Source organism: Mchenga conophoros, linkage group LG10, assembly GCF_057382185.1.
Source record: "Mchenga conophoros isolate Kocher_MC1m ecotype Shallow Benthic linkage group LG10, M_conophoros_male_GT1.1, whole genome shotgun sequence".
Taxonomy (NCBI): Eukaryota; Metazoa; Chordata; class Actinopteri; order Cichliformes; family Cichlidae; genus Mchenga; species Mchenga conophoros.
Window position 1 is genome coordinate 33,505,774 of NC_140535.1, and position 18,371 is coordinate 33,524,144.

The 18,371-nt window shown below is 41.2% G+C and overlaps 1 protein-coding gene across 2 annotated transcripts in view; it reads left to right on the plus strand.

Moving 5' to 3' along the window:
- sgcd (sarcoglycan, delta (dystrophin-associated glycoprotein)) overlaps positions 1-18,371 on the plus strand; it is a 421,531-nt gene that overhangs the window by 162,153 nt on the left and 241,007 nt on the right. Inside the window, exon 2 of one of the 2 annotated variants that reach the window (XM_085289871.1) lies at positions 1,941-2,002. The exons of the other annotated variant lie outside the window; for it this stretch is intronic. The gene's annotated coding sequence lies outside the window, so the exon portion shown is untranslated. The remainder of the gene's footprint in view (positions 1-1,940; positions 2,003-18,371) is intronic. 2 annotated transcript variants of the gene reach the window in all.

Below are 18,371 nucleotides of genomic sequence, written 5' to 3' on the forward strand. Positions count from 1 at the left end.
AGTGCTGCAAAGTACAGCAGTTCTGCAGAGGGCGAGATTACCCATGATTCATATTTTGTTCATTTTGTGCACTATTTTTATTTTATATGTTTACATTAGTTTATATATGATGGTATTCATTTAATGTAATCTTTACCTCACATTGGAGACTGCATTCAGTGAAGCTAAAGCACAGTTTTATAGTGCAGGAAACCAAACAGCTGCTGTAAGTAAACAGACCACGGTAGCTAATGCATGCTAACCTAGCATAACCGCTGCTGGTCCAGGAGATCTGTTCATGTCAGAAGCTCGTTCATAATCCACTGAAGCTTCCGTATAGCAAATCACTGGGATTGTTCACTGGGTTTCCTCTGCCTTGAACTATAAAAAGCTTTGATATGATTGTTGTGAACTTGCACTGTTGTAGGGGAATGGTTGGGTTCAGTCGTGCCCAAAGTATCTTTCACGGCATGGAATATCATGTGAAAGCATGAAATGCATATTAATTAAATGACTTTGGTTCTGTTATTCGTATGCTCTTTCATGAAAGTAGTTCTTTCTCACTTCTTAGTCCGGTTCTAGGTCGGAGCGTGTCTGGTATTCTTCTGCTCATGTTTTGGTATAAAACATCTTCCCATGAGAGAAAGTCAACGGTCATTTATGTAAGATGCATACTCTGACCCATGACTGTGACCTTTATATTGTTGGTGCTCTCTAACTGTCTTTACAATTATGATGAAAGTAAAGGAGGAAGTGAGGCGAGCTTTATTCAGCCACAAAGTCCGTGAGACCATGAGTGAGGTTGGGGAGGACAGATGGGATAAGAAAAGATCAGGGTGTTCGTTTCCAGTTAAAACAAACCATATGTATCATTGGCATGTTGTTATTGTATTTTAATGCAATTTTTGATATTTTCATGAATCTTAAGAAGGCTAACCTAACATGGATGAAAGTATCTGCTTTGTTTTACTAATTCAGACAGACCAAATTACAGACTTCCTGTGTTTTGGAAGAAAAACAACAAAATGTAAATATATGATTCATTTCCCTCCACCATTTATCAAACCCTGATTTGTTTGAGGCAAGCAATTAGTGACTACTCAGTTTTTCAATCTAAGCATTGGTGTTAATTTTTCTTTTTTTGTTTGGTCTAATATTAAAAGATATTTCTGATTGGGTGATGGTGAGTTTTAATCACATTTGCTGTGTTGTGTTTGCTTGATGCCACAATATCAGCTGTCAAAACACAGCAATCCATCATAAACACTGATTCAGCTTTTGAAGAAAATCAGTGACTTATGACCCTTTTTTCAACCCCACTGCAGTGTGCAAAAAAACCTTCCGGCTCTGTTATTTTCAGATACACGATAACCTGACAGACAGGTGCAATCTATTATAAGGTTATTATAAGTTTTTTTCTTGCAACAAAGGAAAGTTTAACTGCTGACACTTTTAAAAACAGAGGAACAGAAGCAGAGCTGGCGAAGGACTTATTAAAAAAGCAAGGTTAAGTTTGTTTACTAATGTTTTCGTCTATACGGAAGCATCAAGAGAAGCCACAGCAGGTGATGAATCGCTATATCGCTTTTTTAATATTCTGTTGCCACCTGCTACGTTGCTAAAAGACTAAACCGCGGGGATTTAACATGAAATCGCCAAAGTTCACTTAAGCTGAAATGAGGGCTCGGAGAGTCGAAACAACCTCCAGAGTTCTGTGAAGCTTCATTTGTGAAGGATTTCTGAGGAATTCTGCTGATCCGGTCCCTCGGTTCTTCCCGGTTGTGCTTCTTCTCTCTGTACTGAAAGCGATGACTGTGGGAGATCTGTGCACTGATCCCACATCAGCACTCCCTAATTGGAGAAACTTGGGAAATAATAATATAGGTCTGGGATGAGATGATCAGCTTAGAGGCAGCCCATCCTTCACCTGCTGACCGTATCTTTCTACCTCCTCATCCCAGGTGATTAGAGAAATCCCCCAGACCCTGTCAGAAACTCCGAATCAGCACACTTATACACTGAGGTGAGTGCGTGATTCAATTTCTGCATGTGTGTTGTTTTATGTGTGTGTTTGTTCTTATCCTGCATGCTTGTGTGAGTGTATCTGTACAACGTCACAGCGGTGCTGGAAGAGAGACTTCTCTGCTAAACATGAAGTAGAATTTCCTTACATGCCAAAGCACTGCCAGCACTCTTATGTCTGGATCTTTCTTCTGAAATGGATGATGTGTATTTGGTGCTTGAGCAGTGCTGAGTCCCGGGGGTGGTGTATGTGACAACAGTCGGTGTGTTCATGATGGCAGTACTTCAGTATGTTAGTCACTGTAGCTCTAGTGATGGGTACCACAGAGACTGTATATAAATGATGGACATGCAGAGCGTGACAAGCTGAGTATTTGAGTGCTTGATGTTTTAAAACTGGATTTTTTGTTTCTCAAGTCTTGCAAAGTCAAATTTATCATGTGGAATGTGGTCGAGTTGGAAGACGATTAGGAGGAAACACCCTGAGTTTAGTTTGTTATGCTTCAGTGAAAGTTGCACAGAGATGCTGTCATGCTCACACTTCCCACAGTGGGACCACACTTGGCTTGAGAACCTTTCAACTTTAATCTGAGCAGTTAGAAGAAAAGTAAATGGACTGCATTTGCAGTGATTAAAAACTGGTGTCATTCTGGACATTTAAAGGCCGTTACGCACCGAACACGAAATTATCCAGAATTTACCAGATCTGAACTCGCTGTGTAATATAAACACACACAGAGCGTGTAGCGTTTTTGTGAAAAAAATGAAGTCGACATGAAGCGACGATGAGCTGATCCTGATGTTCCTGAACAAGAAAAGGAAGAAACGGGAATCCTGAGTTTATCCAAAGTGGCAGCAGCATAGCTGGATCCAGGAGTTCAGTGCAGGTCAGTCACAACTACTTTTGTACATATTTGACGATGTCAGAGTTTGAGCTCATGTGAGTGCAGTTGGAACCACGTCTGAGGAGGCAGACGAATACTTTCAGCGAGTCGTCTAGTTGTGTGTCTGAGCTCAAATAGGATTATTTCACTATTTCCATCTCAATGAGATTTCAGTGCTGGTGCACAATTTGAGTTACGAGCACACGTGCTGCTAAATGCAGCGGTCTGATTGGTCACATCTGTTTATTAGAATTTAAAAATCAAGCTTGCTTTGAAAAACTAAATGCTGCAAATTTGTCCAGTGAAATGGGCGAGTGGCTGCATTAAGAACCGTTGAGTCAGAAAAATGTTTTAATGCACAAAATATTTGGACATATTTTAAGTGTCTGGTGGAAGTCCATCGTTGCTTTTGCTGTTTGAGTCAATACACTGATCTCATCTTATTACCAAGATGGGGTAAGAAGTTGGGTTATTTTCTCAGACTCCTGCTGGTCATCATGAGGGCTGCAGGTTAAAGACACGTTTTCTCCACAGACACTTTCAGTGTCACTTCAGTGTTTATTCCTGCTGTTTTAGTTTTACTCTGGAACCGAAATCATCTCAAATGTTTTCAATCTGATTAAAAAGAAGTTTGTTAAAAATATTCGGTGAGTTTGATCGAAGCTGAATGCCTTGATAGTGACTGCACTCTGTAAAAGTGCTCCCCAGGTGGAGTTTATTTATTATGGCAGTCAGAAAAGTGCCTCATGTGCATGTAATAGCTCAACACAGATATCTTCCATATTTGCTGTTGCCGCTCTATAATCAGAGCTTTGCATGGCCATTATGAGTCATCTCTCCCAGAGATATCACCAGTCTGTGGCCTCTCACAGCTGCTAACAGGTTCAGTGCTCTGGTATAACATCATTTAGTGTCCATAGATCTTCCAGCTTTTCTTAAAGAGCAATGTTAGCAGTCCTGATGACCTCCCTAACATGAGCACATGACTTCTACAGGCCTGCCAGATCATCTGAGTTTCTTTCTGTTTGTCACTGATTAGAACGACGATAGCTGCTCACTGAACCTACTAGAATGTACAACAAGATGTTATCAGGAGTCATAACAACTGATAAGGGCCATTCAGAGTGAATGAGTGTGAATACCCGGGATTAGATTATTAGAGATAAGTTTCCAAAATGTACTATGGCAGTGTGCAGTAATGAAGTGCAATACTAAAGCAAAGCACTCAATTTCTTTCCAGCACTGATGATTCAGTGTTTCTTAGCTAAGTGGAGCGGAAAAGCACAGGTGCCTCTCCTGAATTCTGGCCTACGCAGCATCTGCTTTGGGCTGAGATGGGCGCCAGACGCTGCTTACTGTTGATTCTGCTGTGCTGGTGTAAATGAATAGAAAAGCCAGAAGCAGTCGGCTATACTCTGGTGGCGCATTTTGTCATATTGCCAGAACCGTTTGACTGATTTCACACGTGTTTCCTAAAGCGAGAAAACACAAAATGGTTTTATGAAATCAAACGGAAGCAAACAGAGAGGCTACCCGGGAACGACAACAAACTGCCAGGCATGTCAACTGCACCGTGTGAGGATTTAGAGCAGCATCTAAGTGTGATTCTGAGGGCACAGGTCAGGTTTGGGATCAGCACCTGGCTCCAGATTCATCTGAGGAATAGGTCTTATTTGTTTTGTGATATGAGGTGACACTGGAGAGCCCAAAGGTTCACTGTAATGTGGCTCAGATGGCAACTTGGCACCAAACATGACTGTTAAGCAAATCCAACAAAGCATCTGGGAGAAGAAGTTGACGTGAACGAAGAGGGGAAGAGGAGCCGTTAGCACTGTCAAGAGCAGTAAATGAACAGGCTCACTTTGATATTTTTATATAACTTTTTAACTTGAGTATATATCTACACATTTTCCTTTATTAGGGTCTTGTCTAAACTTGTCTAACATGTAGGTACCAACCACAGTTACACTGAGTCAGTGGACTGGACCTCTTGGCTGTCTTTGTAGAATCGGCACTTTTAAAATACAAATACAGCACAGATGATACAGCCTGCTTTCCATGTAACTGTGCAGCCCGTTCCAGAAAACTGTGCTATAGTTTTAGTTTAAATTCCAGTATTTTCTTGTCACTTAACTGGTAGCTGTGTCTATGCATTGCAGCAAGTCAACAGAGTGTGATAATGTTAGCTGATCATGGTCATGTTTGGATTTATAAAGAAATACACAACCAAATACAAAATCTATAAATCTTTAAAAAATATATGATGTGGCTATGTCTATCTTTTATATACAGTCTGTGATATATAGCACATGGACACCTGGGTAAAACAGCTGTGGCTCCGTATTTCTGCCGCCTCAGTCGCTTCAGTGCCAAACAGGAAACAACAGTATTGACTTTCGCTGTGTCCCGAAATCTAGGCCGCATCCTTCGGAGGCTGCATTTGAAGGCCGATTACGTCACAGCCAGACGGTGAAGGCTGTCCCAATTCAAGGGCTGCTCCAAATGCGGCGGACAAATGCGTCCTTCATTTCCCCAAATTTGAAGGATGGGTCGGGTGTATCCTTCGTGGCCCAGCATATCCCAGAATTCATAGCTAGGCCCAGCCAATTCTAGTTTCCAACAATGGCGGCAGCTACTTAGTTTGAATATCACTCTTATTACTCTTTCTGGGTCACAAAATAAACTTTTAAGATATTTTCAGGAGAGAATGTAGCTGTGCAAACTTCAAATATCTACTCGGTTTATCAAGACATCGCATATTTGTAAAAGTGCTCCGACGTTTTCGGTGACATCTGTTACCCACCCGCACGATAGCTAACTGGGGGTTAGCTCACTAGAGCCGGCAAGAACAGTGAACTCCCGGCACATCGTTTTCAACGCCCCCGCGGTCTTTCACTACTCAGGTTAAACATGATATGATTTTTTTTCAGTGTTTTATTTGTTCCTGAGTAAATCAGTTTAGCTGAGATTAGAGTTATAGTTTTCACACAGCTGAATAATCGTCAAACAGAAAACTGATGACACAGAAGTGTGAGATGTTTGAGACAGCTGGTGATGCACATCTGAAGGCTAGACCGTCCCATTTCACAAGCCTCGCACTTCCGGCCTTCTCAGTCTTCGAAGGACCCGGCCCACGTAGACCACGAAGGCCGGGTTCTTCGAAGGATACGGCCTAGGTTTTGGAACACAGCTACTGTCACAGTAAAGCTTTGTTTCTTGTTTCCTGCTGCTTTATTCAAACTTTGATGTCAAAAGAATGTATTGGTAGTTAAAATAGATAGTTCACGAATACTCTTGGTCTCTATGATGACGCCATGGAAGCCACATGTTGCCGTTTATATTTGCTCCATGTGTGAGATGCAGGACACAGCAGCGATTGCCGCCCTTCGGTTTATTTTTCACGAAACTCGGAAACGCGAGTCTCCCCAAAGATGTAAATATTGACAAGACGTTAAGATTTAATATTCAGCCTGCACGTCTGCGCCTTTATGTTTGTGCGCGAGTGTGCACATGCCCTGGAGCACACATGTTTTTGTCTCAGTTTTGCTTTGTGACTGAGCACTTTTAATGTTTCCAGCAAGGATCTGCTCCATATTTCATCAGTTTACATGCACTGCAGAAGCATCCTGACAGTGAATATGCATTTTTTTCTAACACACTGGGATTACGTGCCTGACTTGTGGCTCTAAAAATTTTAAAAAAGCCCACAAAGGGATGCAAAACTATTGCCTGTGGTAGTGTTTGGTGTTGGTGAAAGCATGCTAATGATTCAGCAGTGGGATGACGTAAACAAGGGCTGGATGATGATCTGTGCAAAGAAAACTCCACAAAGTAAGACAACAGATCTGTCTGGGGAAGGTGAAGGAAACAGGAGAGCAGAGAGAACGGTTTGATGTGAATTTGGCAAAAGAAAAGAGGAAAAACATTTTTAGACGAGCCACTGGCTGACAGATTGCTTGTTGAGGTCACTGATTACCAGATCTTGCATTAGGAAACACTTTGGTGCTGCAACTGGTGCTTCAAAGCGAAGCTGCCAACAATCTTGTGCGTGAGTTACAGCCTGATGCCTCAAATGGATGATTTTTATCCCCTCACTACAAGTAAACAAGCTTGGTGGATTGTTTTTTTTTCTTTTGTGACAATCCTTCAGTTTCCAAAAGCTCTTGAAAGACCAGAATATGTTGCAGGGAGAGTGAAATCTTTAGGTCTGTGGCTTCTGTCAGCAATTTTCCATCATCATCAAATTGAAACAAGCGCAGATCTTTTTTGATTTAAGGTAAGATTTGTAACCGTTATCAGAAATCTCGGCCTGTCTGTGGTAGGATACCCTACAGGTAAAAATCAAAAGCTTTAACTGATGTGAATTCGGTCGATTAGATAGTTGGCGCTGCTCTAATTTATTTATTTTTTAAAATCACCTGAACATCCTTTTCATCCCCTCGTACTAGAGCTGGATCTCCTTCATCAGGATTTTTATAAAGTTGTAAGTGTGTGGACAGTCAGTGAAGCCACTAGATGACTCTCCCACAGGCACCACAGTTCAGTTCATTTCATCTAAATATTCTCTTCAGTCACCTCCATACACTACAAACCCAGTGTGAAGCACCACGAGATGAATGTTGAGGGGGAAAATGATAAGCGTGCTCCTAGTTTTGCTCCTCGCCTGACATCACTGGGGTTGGAAACTGTACTTCAGTACGATTTCAGAAAGTATGTATGAAAACCCACCTGAATAAGTGATCATCAAGTGTGAGCACCTCTGTGAAAGAAGGAGTATTTTGCATTTTGCTGGTCTGGAGCATTCAGGTGTGTGGTTTAATACACTGCCACAAATAGTAGACATCACTGCCAAATCACCCCAAGGAGGAACTGCAAAAAACCCAAGAGATGCATTTCAGTTAGCGTGTTGAAGGCTAAAGTTCGTGACAGTGTGGAGGATGATTTGGGTTTGTTTTGCAGAGGCGGGGCCTGTGCAGTCATCGACTTGACCAAAGTATAATCGAGTCAAAAAATGACACCATCAGTTTGATTCATATAACGAGACAATAATCTGAAGCACAGCAGCAAATCATGAACAGGAACCTGAAGAGATAACAATGAATGTGCACAGATTTCTTTGACTTTGCTTTTTACTCGATTCTATTAAAGTCATTGAATTGTTTCCTGTCTATCTGAAATAAAAATGAAACTGTTATACAGTGTGATCGGTATCTTTGTGTGAACACTAATTCTGCTAAATCCAACAACTTCTGCCAGCAAAAACCTTCTCTGCCTCAGGTAAGAGCTTCAGGACATTTACATGTAACCAAGAATCCATTTAAGCAACTCATTTAAATTGAGATGAGACATGAGTCCTGCAGCTTTTCCATAAAGTGCACGTAACGCTGGGGGAAAGTGGCCGAATGCTCAGAGTTAAGAAGCAGCAAAACGGTTTCTATATATTTAAATCAAACACTTTTAATAAGTTTACTTTGCAGACTGTCATTCTAAAGGTTGTGGTTTCCAAGCTCATGATGTTTCTTCGATAATATAATTGGAGTAATCTTCTCTGCCTTGATAATGTTCTCTCAGTGCAACAAAAGACATACGACTGTTTGGAGCTTGTCGTCGCTTGTAAATTATTAGTTAATCGAATGCCCCTTTCATCAAACGGGTATTGTTGTTTCTTTGATGAAACCAGCTCATAGTGAAATCACAGCTGAATGACAAACACTTCATTTTAATGTATCCGAGCTTCAGGAATAAGCGCTGCATTTTCTGAGAACAATGAAACTGAATCTGAGGCGTTGGTTCATTCGTGTTCTCTTTAAATGAGGGTCACAGTCCAAACACAAAGGATCCATTTTGTTCCATTTATTCTTCATATGTTTAGAAATATTTAATTTTAACTGAAATATTGTCCTAACACTCTCCAGTTCCCTTCAAAGTAGCAAACGGTGAAGAGAATAGACAAAAAACATGAATCCAACCAACAGAACAAATAGATAAATATCAGCAACATAAAAAAAGAAAAACTTATACAGACTCTGGCTCTGCAAATATATTATTATCATTATCCTAATAGTTAAAGCAGTTATCTGCAAACTGCAATAATAAATAAGGAGTTCAATTGGACAATTATGAATGAATGAAGTGCTATTTATTATGATATGTAAAGATTCTGAGACCTCGCTCATACAGGCCTAAAAGATGAAGGTAGTAGCTGGACGATGCATCGATAGCAAAGTCGAACCACACCCAAAACCTTGTGATTGCTGTGATTGCTGCGGCCGTCTGCAGACATTCACTAACTAGCGACTGAGAGGGAGTGAAACATGAAATTACACAAACCAAAACCAGAAACTTTTCCCCTTCAAAGTAAAAGCCTGGGCGTGAACCCAGCCTCAGGCTCTGTTTCCAGTTTGGGTCTCGTTTTTCTTTATTCACAGTTTTGCTTCTGCTTAGTGAGAGGTTTGTGAGGCAAGTTGGCATCTGCCATGAAAACAAAGGGTGACCGGTGCAATCTGTTAGCACCCGAAACGCAAAATCGCAAAAGGTTTTACCTCTTTGCAACCAGTTTCACAGGGTGACTGCCACTCACCAACCAGTGGTTACTGGTCACTGAGCGGTCTACAGCCCTGTGTGACCGGGGCTGGCTGTGAGCACAGACACCACAGAAACCCCGCCCACCTGCTCTTCAAATCAGAATCAAGTTGCTTTAAAGGCAGGTACTCTGAAAAGGAGAGGAGCTTAAATGACTTCTTTAAAAGGGTTATTTTGATTTTGAATCATGCAAAAGTACAGCAGTGGCTCGGAGTAAGCAAAGCAGTACAACATATAAAGTATACAAAATATTTTCTACTGTGACATAGCATGAGGTAAAAACAGTCTTCTGGTCAGAAACATTCAGTCTTCCCAAAGGAGCCAAAGGGGGGAAACAAACCTTGTGCTTAACTACATAACAGAATAAAGAGATACGCTTGGACATAAAAGCGCTCACATAGACTGCCGGGCCACCTGTTGCATAGAAACACAATCATTAGATTTTCTAAATTGAAGAGAAACTCGTGGAGAACTGTGATAGTTTAGCTTCATGAAATCCCAATTTAGTTTTTGACAGAACCATGTGCCACACAGATTGGATTATGATTTTATTGCAGATTCTACAAGAAGCAACAAGGATGAGAGTCGGAGGAGGGAGGAAGATGAAAAATAGGATGCGGAAGAGGGAGGAGAACGGATAAAACACTATCTGCAAGAGGAAGAGGAGGATGGATAGATGGATGGATGCATACAAGAAAAAGAAAGATTAAAATTTGTAGAGACGGAGAAACAGAGACGGGCAGCCGTAGGAGGATAAAGTGGAGAGGGGCATATGATGGCCTGGCAGGTCTCCAAAGGCTCCCGGCAGCAATCCAGCTGCTTCTGAAGGCCACTTCGAAAAGCCCGTTAGCACTGCCAGAAGTACAGAGAGGAAAACAGAGAGCCTGAGAACCAGAGGGAGAACAGGGGAGAGGGGAAAATGAAATATTATGGGTGAGGCAGGAGAAAAAAATGGATGCTGAGCTGGGATGCAGGGAAGTTCTGTTTCGAAGACAAAAGCAGGGATGGAGAAATTCTCACTGCTTTAACGACTGGTTAAAAACAATGAAACCAAAACGTTGATCCCAGCGGAGACGTGCACAGCTCGTGTGGCCTGACACGGTAAAACATTTGAGCTCGATAAGAAGGGACTGCGATGGTTTGCACTTGATCATCACTTCCTAAGTGACGCATGACGAAAACAAATCTAACAATGTTTTAGAGAAGAAACTCATCTTCAGCAGAAGTAACCTGTGCTGGAGCTTCAAGGTGGCAAATTCCCCAGGGAGTGAATCCCACAATAAATATGAAGTAATAATATTTCAGCAGTATTCTGAGGATTTAGTGTTGTCAGAGTTTTATTTTAGGCTTTTTAAGAGCACGTTCATGTTGAGGGTCGCTGTCCATGGTCCTGAAAAAGCAGAGCTGAGACCTCGTACACAAGGACATTTTTGTGTTCACCATAATCTATGAATATTAAGAAAATATTAAGAAAACATAAATGTGTGGACGAAGCTGAGGCAGATTTTATAGTTTAGTCGGCGGCTGCAGCGACTATGCATTTCAAAGAGCCGTCACATCTGGGTGCATGATGGTCGATAAAGTTAAACTTTTTTTTTTTTTTAAATCAGCCGTCTGAAGATTGTAAAATATTTAAACAGATTTCCCACAAAATAAGAAGATTATCAGATTATCAGAGTCTCAACACAAGAAGAAGACAAGCGTGTTTCAGCTTTGCTTTTACAGCGACTGGATTCTCCAGTAATAATGAATGTTTTGGGATTGTTTGTTGTTGGGATGTTTTGTTTCCAGTCTGTGGACTGTTTTCTGAATTTTACTCCAGATGCATTCTTCCATCTTCCCTAATCGTCCAAAAGCTCAGATATCTGTTGAGAGACTGTCGCTGTCCGTGGTGCTGAAACCCAAGTCTCCACACCAGGGTTTTTAAAGTTACATTTTACTGTGTTCTGCCTATTCAATAATAAAGGAGAGCACACAGCTAAAATAAACAAATATATAAAACAAGGCATAATACCTGAAAAAAGGTGTTAATAGTATGGAATTATTATTATTAGAATTATTAAGTATAGCTCAATGACAAATGTTACAGGATGCATTCACACAAGCCTTTGTGTAAAAGTTTTGAGGAGTGATTAACAAGTAGATACTGAGAACTTATCCGTAATGAGTTCCGCTGCTGCAGCTTCACAGAAAACATCTCTTTGTAATGAGGTGGGCCGTGGGAGGGTCTGACCCAACGAACGCAGGCAGCTCCATACGGTGTGAGTAAATCTATAAAGTAGACATAAAGCCACGAGAGCTTAAAAAGTGATTAATAAAAATTTTAAAATCAATTTGAATTCAGCGAGGCTGTGAGTGATGCAGACCTTTCTACCATTTACAGAAGAAGGTATTTGGTGTGTTTGCTTACTTTAGTTCAGCTTTGTTGTCTGAAAGCAAAAGATCCATAAAAAAGGCATTTCAGCCAGTTGAGACTCGGGACAGTGGTTCAGTTAGAGATAAAATGAAGAATCAGAGTCAGAAAAACAGAGATGGCCGGGTGGAATGCGCCTTTGATTGATTTTACCACCATCAGTGTAGTTTCTTGTGATTCTGATGTTGTTAATCTGTGTGTGTGACCTTTGTGCTCAGGTCTGGGATTCATAAATATTTTTCTTTCCTGATTTCGTTCTCTGCAAACAAATTTGGAACCAAGGTTTCATGCTGAAAGATGTATGAGAAGAGTTATTAACAGGTTAACAGTGAGTTTCTGCCTCAAGTTCTCGCAGGGTCTTGGAACATGACGCAGGAACGAGCTGCCATGAAAGGAAGATTCCCACCTGCACCTTTAGCCACATGCGGTGGGTGGAGACCAAAATAATAAGATTGCCGATGCAAGCAGTGGAAATGAGCTGATCGTTGATGAGGAGCTTAGCTGAGCGCAGCTAAGCTCTTTCTACATTGAAAGCAACCAGCTCAATCATCTGACTCAGATGCCTCCTAGGTGAGATGTGACTGCTGTCAGACCCAAACATGTCTGAAATACAATGTCTCTCGATGGGCTTAGCAACACCTCAGTTTCCCCCAATCAGAGCTGGGAGACGTGATCCAGGGTGAGGGAGACTGCTGCCCCCGGCAACCTGAAAAATTGATGGATGAAAATTGCATTATTATTATTTTTAAACGGCTTTAAGAGAACAGAAAATAATTAAAATAGCTCATTTGCTAATTTACTGGCTAACTGGTGTCGGCTGATGTCCTTTGATTTGATCCTTGCTGAAAGTCATCACTTTCACCCTGTTTTATTGTAATATCTCAGTGATCTGTCTTCACCTTGTAGTGACAGATCAGGTGATCCTTATCCTTATCCTTATACTACCTCTTCATTAAAACTTTGGTTAATTGTCTTAATAACCACTTAATGGTTCAAGGTGTGCTGCACAAACAAACCCTTCATATTCATGAAGCGGGAATGTTGTTAAAAATAGCCAGCGGTCTTTGCCTGCTCGTGTCTGTCCTGACTACAGGACCAACAAAGCAGTGGAAGTAAAAGCCTGTTGGCATTTTAAAACGTTCCCTGTCACTTCCCACAGAATAATGGCTGCAAGTAGTATCCTCCCATGAGGCCTTATGATAATAGGCCCATATGTGCCAGCCACGGTGACGGTAATTAATTGCTACACAAAACTTGCGAGGTCGCTCCGTGGAGTACAGTGACCTCCAGACATGAGTGCAATGACACAGTGGGCTTTTTGCAGAGCGCTGTGGGAAGACTGGGGAGGGGCTGAGGAGTGGGATGAGTGGGGGTGGAAGGGGAGGGCAGATTAGTTAGCAATTTGACCTTTCCCACGAGGCACCGGCTCATCACCTCCTTCCTTTTGTTACAAGATTAGAGAATGTAAATGCAGTGGGAGCCCAGCTTGGGAATTCACTGTACTCTGTCACATTCTCTCTCTGGGCGTGTCTGAGAGTGAGGGTGAAGGGCAAAGGCGCAAAGCAAATCAGTTTTGAATGGGAGGGAAAGCAAGAGAAAGTGGGAGTGAAGTGGCGGTGAAAAGATGGCAAAGAGATCAGAGAAAGCAAGCAGGAAGGATGTCATGTAAAGCGGGGAGTGACTAGAGAAGGCTTGTTGATGGATGGATGAAAAAGAGGAAAAGGTGAGCGTCAGGCAGCGATCGGCAAGATACAGGGGAAGTGGTGGCACGATGGAGTGATGAGAAAAAAGGTAACAAGCGCACAAATAGAAGCCGGTGGGGATGTTGTGACTCAAGAAAAAAGACACTAATGAACCGGCTTCAGGCTTAAAAGATAAATGAAGAAATAATTGACCACGTTGCATTAGGGAGTCGTTTTATCTCCACGTTTCCAGTTTCGGGGCACTCGATGATCCTGAAGCATCATCAAATAAACTGCTCGCTCACCAAAAAAAAAAAAGTTGAGCCAGCATCTGCATCATTATTTCAATCCTGCTTGGCTGCATTTTTAAAATGAAAGAAGAAGACGTGTCTAAACCATTTTGAGAGCCCTGAAACCAGCAGCTGTTTGTTGGAGTCTTTCCATGAAGTTGGTTAAAGACCTGCAGCTTCTCAGGAGCATCTAAAGTAGCAGAATCCATGCGTGTGGTCCCGATGTTGCAGGCCTTGTACAATAATCAATCATAATTATTGATCATCCCTGACTTTGAGTGGGAACCTAAAGGTATAATGATTATGATCTATCAAAACCTCCGGCAGGTGAGCCGTCTCACACAAGCTCAGTTTCATAGTTAAATCATTTACTTCCCAGCAGCCATCCTCAAGTGAAGTCTTAGCATCCATCACAGCTGTCAGGACATCTTGATTCTAGTCTGAAGTATAAAGCTCTGCAAATACAATAAAAAAGTTTGTTGATTTTCAGACACAAACTCAGTCAGACGTGAATCTGTAATTCATGCAGCAGCTGTTGAAAAGTCCAGACAAACTGGCTTTCGACTGTATCCAACAAATAGTATGTAGCTTGCATATTGGAGACCCCCAATCAAACTAAATCTGGTGGATTTAGTTTGATTGGGGTGGAGCTGTGTCCATGTTATTCACGTATACATGACAGTAGTAATGTCCTGCACTTCTAAATGGACAAGAAAACAATAAATATAAAAGCATTCAGATGGATGGAGTCCTGCTGTCAGTGTGTGGATTTGTGTGCACTAAAGGAGAGCTTAACAAAGTGTGCTGAGCGTTGAAATGATGACATGACTGCAAATCAAAACCTTAACAGGGGACTGTAATTTACTCTAACTGGGATTGTGGTGCTGTGAGAGCCGTTTGTGAGCAGGAATAACGTGATAGTTACAAAGTAATAATTGAGAACTCGACGGCACTGAAACGAAACTCTGATGGCAAATGAATCATAAACAGACGTGTGAAATCAATGCCATTAACAGCTATTTGGAATAAATTTAAGACTTGAGATTTGTGGCACTAACAAAGTGCCTTCAGGTCTTTCTACTGGTCAGCAGGAGCGCGAGTCCTGTGCTTCCAACAATAAGTCAAATCTTAAACGAGTCTGTGAGAAAGTTATTCTTTTCACTTCAGCTGTCAGTAAAAATTCTCTTGATGACTTTTTTTCTCAGTAATTAGTTTCAGCTCTGAACACAACATGATGTTAATTTTGTAAATCATCTTTCATTATAAAGTGAAATCGACAGTAAAGCAGGGTATGATTAAAGGTGCTTTCCTCTAACACATAAACACATAAAAATAGATACAAACACAGACTTACAGATGTGCATAGACTTATTTAGATATTCTAACACTCAGAGTTGAAGGTTTAACAATGTATTTGAACTTTACAAAGCCAAGGTGCATTAATTTCTTGTAAGGGATAATGACTGACAACATAAAGAAATTTATGTTTGACAGTTCTTATTGGATTGACCAGTGAACAAGAAGGACAATTGCAGATTTACACATGAGGGGAAGGTCACTTGGAGCCGTTTCTATGTAACTACAGATTCCTGCATCATTGGCTCAAACCACTGAAAATAAGTACAAAGTTATTCACATGTGTAGCCAGTTTGCCGATGCCTGAAATAGGACATTGCCAGCTTTAGGAGAGAGAAACCACCACGACTTTAAGCCTGTCATGAACAGGAAACTGCTGAAATGCTGGCTTCGCTGCCCACAGTGTCGTAGGTTTTACATTGCCATGACTAAGAAGGTGCCAACCAAGAAAGAAGCCCCTCCTCCAAAATAGAAATCTTCAAGCTGCCCACATGGACAATCCAATTGCTTTCTAAAGAAACATTTTATGGTCAGACAAGACAAAGACTGAGCTGTCTGGCTACAATGACAAGAAGTATTTGAGTCTTTCAAAGCTACGTCACTCTGCTAACTGTCAAGCATGGCTGTGGTAGCATCATGTCCTGGCCTTGTGCCAGTTCTGCTGGTATACGGCACAAAGTTGACGAAATAATGAAGGAGGAATTGGTCAGATAATCAGCCAGAATTATGCCAGAAGCTTGCTGATGGCTACCCAAAGCATCTGGTCAATGTGCAACTTACTAATGAAAATTTAGCTAAATATTATTTGGCATGTATCTATCCATCTATCTCCATCTCACCCAAGAAATCACCCAAGAAGTCTCAGATTATCATGACAGCCTTGCCCATGATCAGTGTGTGTAAACTTCCATCTACACCTGTAAGGTCTATGGTTACAGAAGTCAGGTGTAAGATAGTTTGTCATGCACTTTATTGTTTGTAAAAACACCTTCAGCCTTTCTGACTGCTGTCACACCAAAGCAGAAGTGTTTCCTGTTTTGTAAGGTTTAAAATAATTGACTTCACCTTGAAAAGTAATTACAGAAGAAGAGAGAAGTTTACGATTTGCTTAGACAAAAAACTACAAAGAAAATAAACAATTCCCTTCTGCTCTTTAATAACCACTGTAGAGCTCATTAATATAGTGCTTCATCCGCTAATTGCTCAAAACCAGCAGGTTGAACTGGGAAGCTTAGATATGCAAATTCCTCTCAGAGTGTAAGTGGGATACTGTAGAACAGAAAGGTGCTCAGTCAGAGGAGACAGCGCTGTGGTAGTGCTGCTGGGTGCCACACTGTTGGCATGGCAACCTGATTGTCTTCGACCATGTCTTCATCCCTCAAGACAGAACAAAGAGTGGAGATCTCGGAGGACTTTGATGCAGAGCAAGTCAAAGGCTGCCCAAAAATTCGAATAAGCTTGGCCTCTGAATCCCTTTCATATGGAGTCTGTCAAAGCTAAAGACCTTCAGCGCTTAATCATTATCAGTGAATTACAAAAACCCCCCAACAATTATCTGGTATTTAAAGGGGCATTACAGCAGTTTTTTATAAATAAAAGATCAGTTTGCTTTCCACAGTATGAAAAGAAGGTCTCCATTATATTCTGAAGTGGTTCAGTCTGATGTAATCTGCAACCCAGATTACGCAGAGTCAGAAACGCAGAAACATGTGGGACTACAACGAGTGACAGATGTGTTCCCCAGCGTGGTGTTAGCACTTGACCATGTTGGTAGTTTCCAAGCTTTTGGAGAATTTTATGGCATTTTTCTGACAAAAAACATGACCTGCTGCACTGTTAATTGTACTAATAGCCTGCTTCAGTTTTTGTTATTTGTGTAAATTCTAGTGTTTCATTACCCTGTATCTTAGCACAATTAGTAGATATCCTTTCATGTGCAAGGGACTCATAAAAACTCCTATTATAATAAAAATAACTGAATCTTTGTTTAAGCAGACCCTCGAGATTAAAAATCTGTTTAGCAAGAATATTATGTCAAAGACAGTCTGATCAACAGGAGTTGCACAAAGTAGTAACAGACACACAAAAACAAATACACACTGAAAATATACGCAACAAAATACATCAAAGGTTCAAGCAACACTGATTACAACAACAACAACAAACAACAACAAACTTTATTTATAGAGCACATTTAAAAACCAGCGGTATACCAAAGTGCTTAACATAAAAGACAGAAAAGTAACATGAGTATTAAAAGGCCTCAGCAAAGTATCAAATATACTCACAGGTCATTGCCACTAATACACAGGGGTAGTATAAAATGCATATCAAGTAAAAACATAGTAAAAGCACAAGCCATAAAAAAAATGTATAAAGAAAAATAAAGTAAGTCTAAGAGTCAGGTACGAGCATTAACAAGCAGGAAAAGCAAGATTAAACTATTAGATTATACTGCGAGATGTTTAATCTCGCTTTTCCTGCTTGTTAATGCTCGTACCTCTTAGACTTAGGTTTTTAACCATGATTTAAAAGATTGGATAGAATCGGACGCCCAGATCGCAATCGGAAGGTTATTCCGCAACTCTGGTGCAGCCAGGGCAAACGCCCGGTCACCTCTAGACTTCAGCCGAGATCTAGGCTGCACCAAGAGCAACTGAGTAGATGATCTTAATGCTCTGGCAGGAACATACGATTTAAGGAGTTCACTAAGGTAGCTCGGTGCTGTGTTGTTGGTCAAACGTAAGCAGCAGTATTTTAAATTGGATGTGGTATTTAATGGGTAGCCAATGCAGGTCAGCTAGAACAGGGGTGATACAGGCAAACTTCCCAGTTCTGGTCAGAATGCATGCCGCAGCATTTTGGACTGTCTGCAGTCTATGAAGAAGGGCAGAATGAAGACCGAAATACAGTGAATTGCAGTAATCCAGCCTAGAAGTCACAAAGGTGTGGATGAGCTTTTCCAGGTCCTTATGCGGAACATACTGCCTAGCCTTAGAGATGAGACGCAGTTGGTAGAAACTAGATCTAACTACAGCAGACACTTGTTTATCGAGTTTGAACGAGCTGTCAAGCAACACGCCCAAATTGCTAACAGTGTCAGAAAGGGAGCTGGTAAGGGAACCAAAGGCATCAGGAAGTTGGCCACGAGGAACATTGCTGC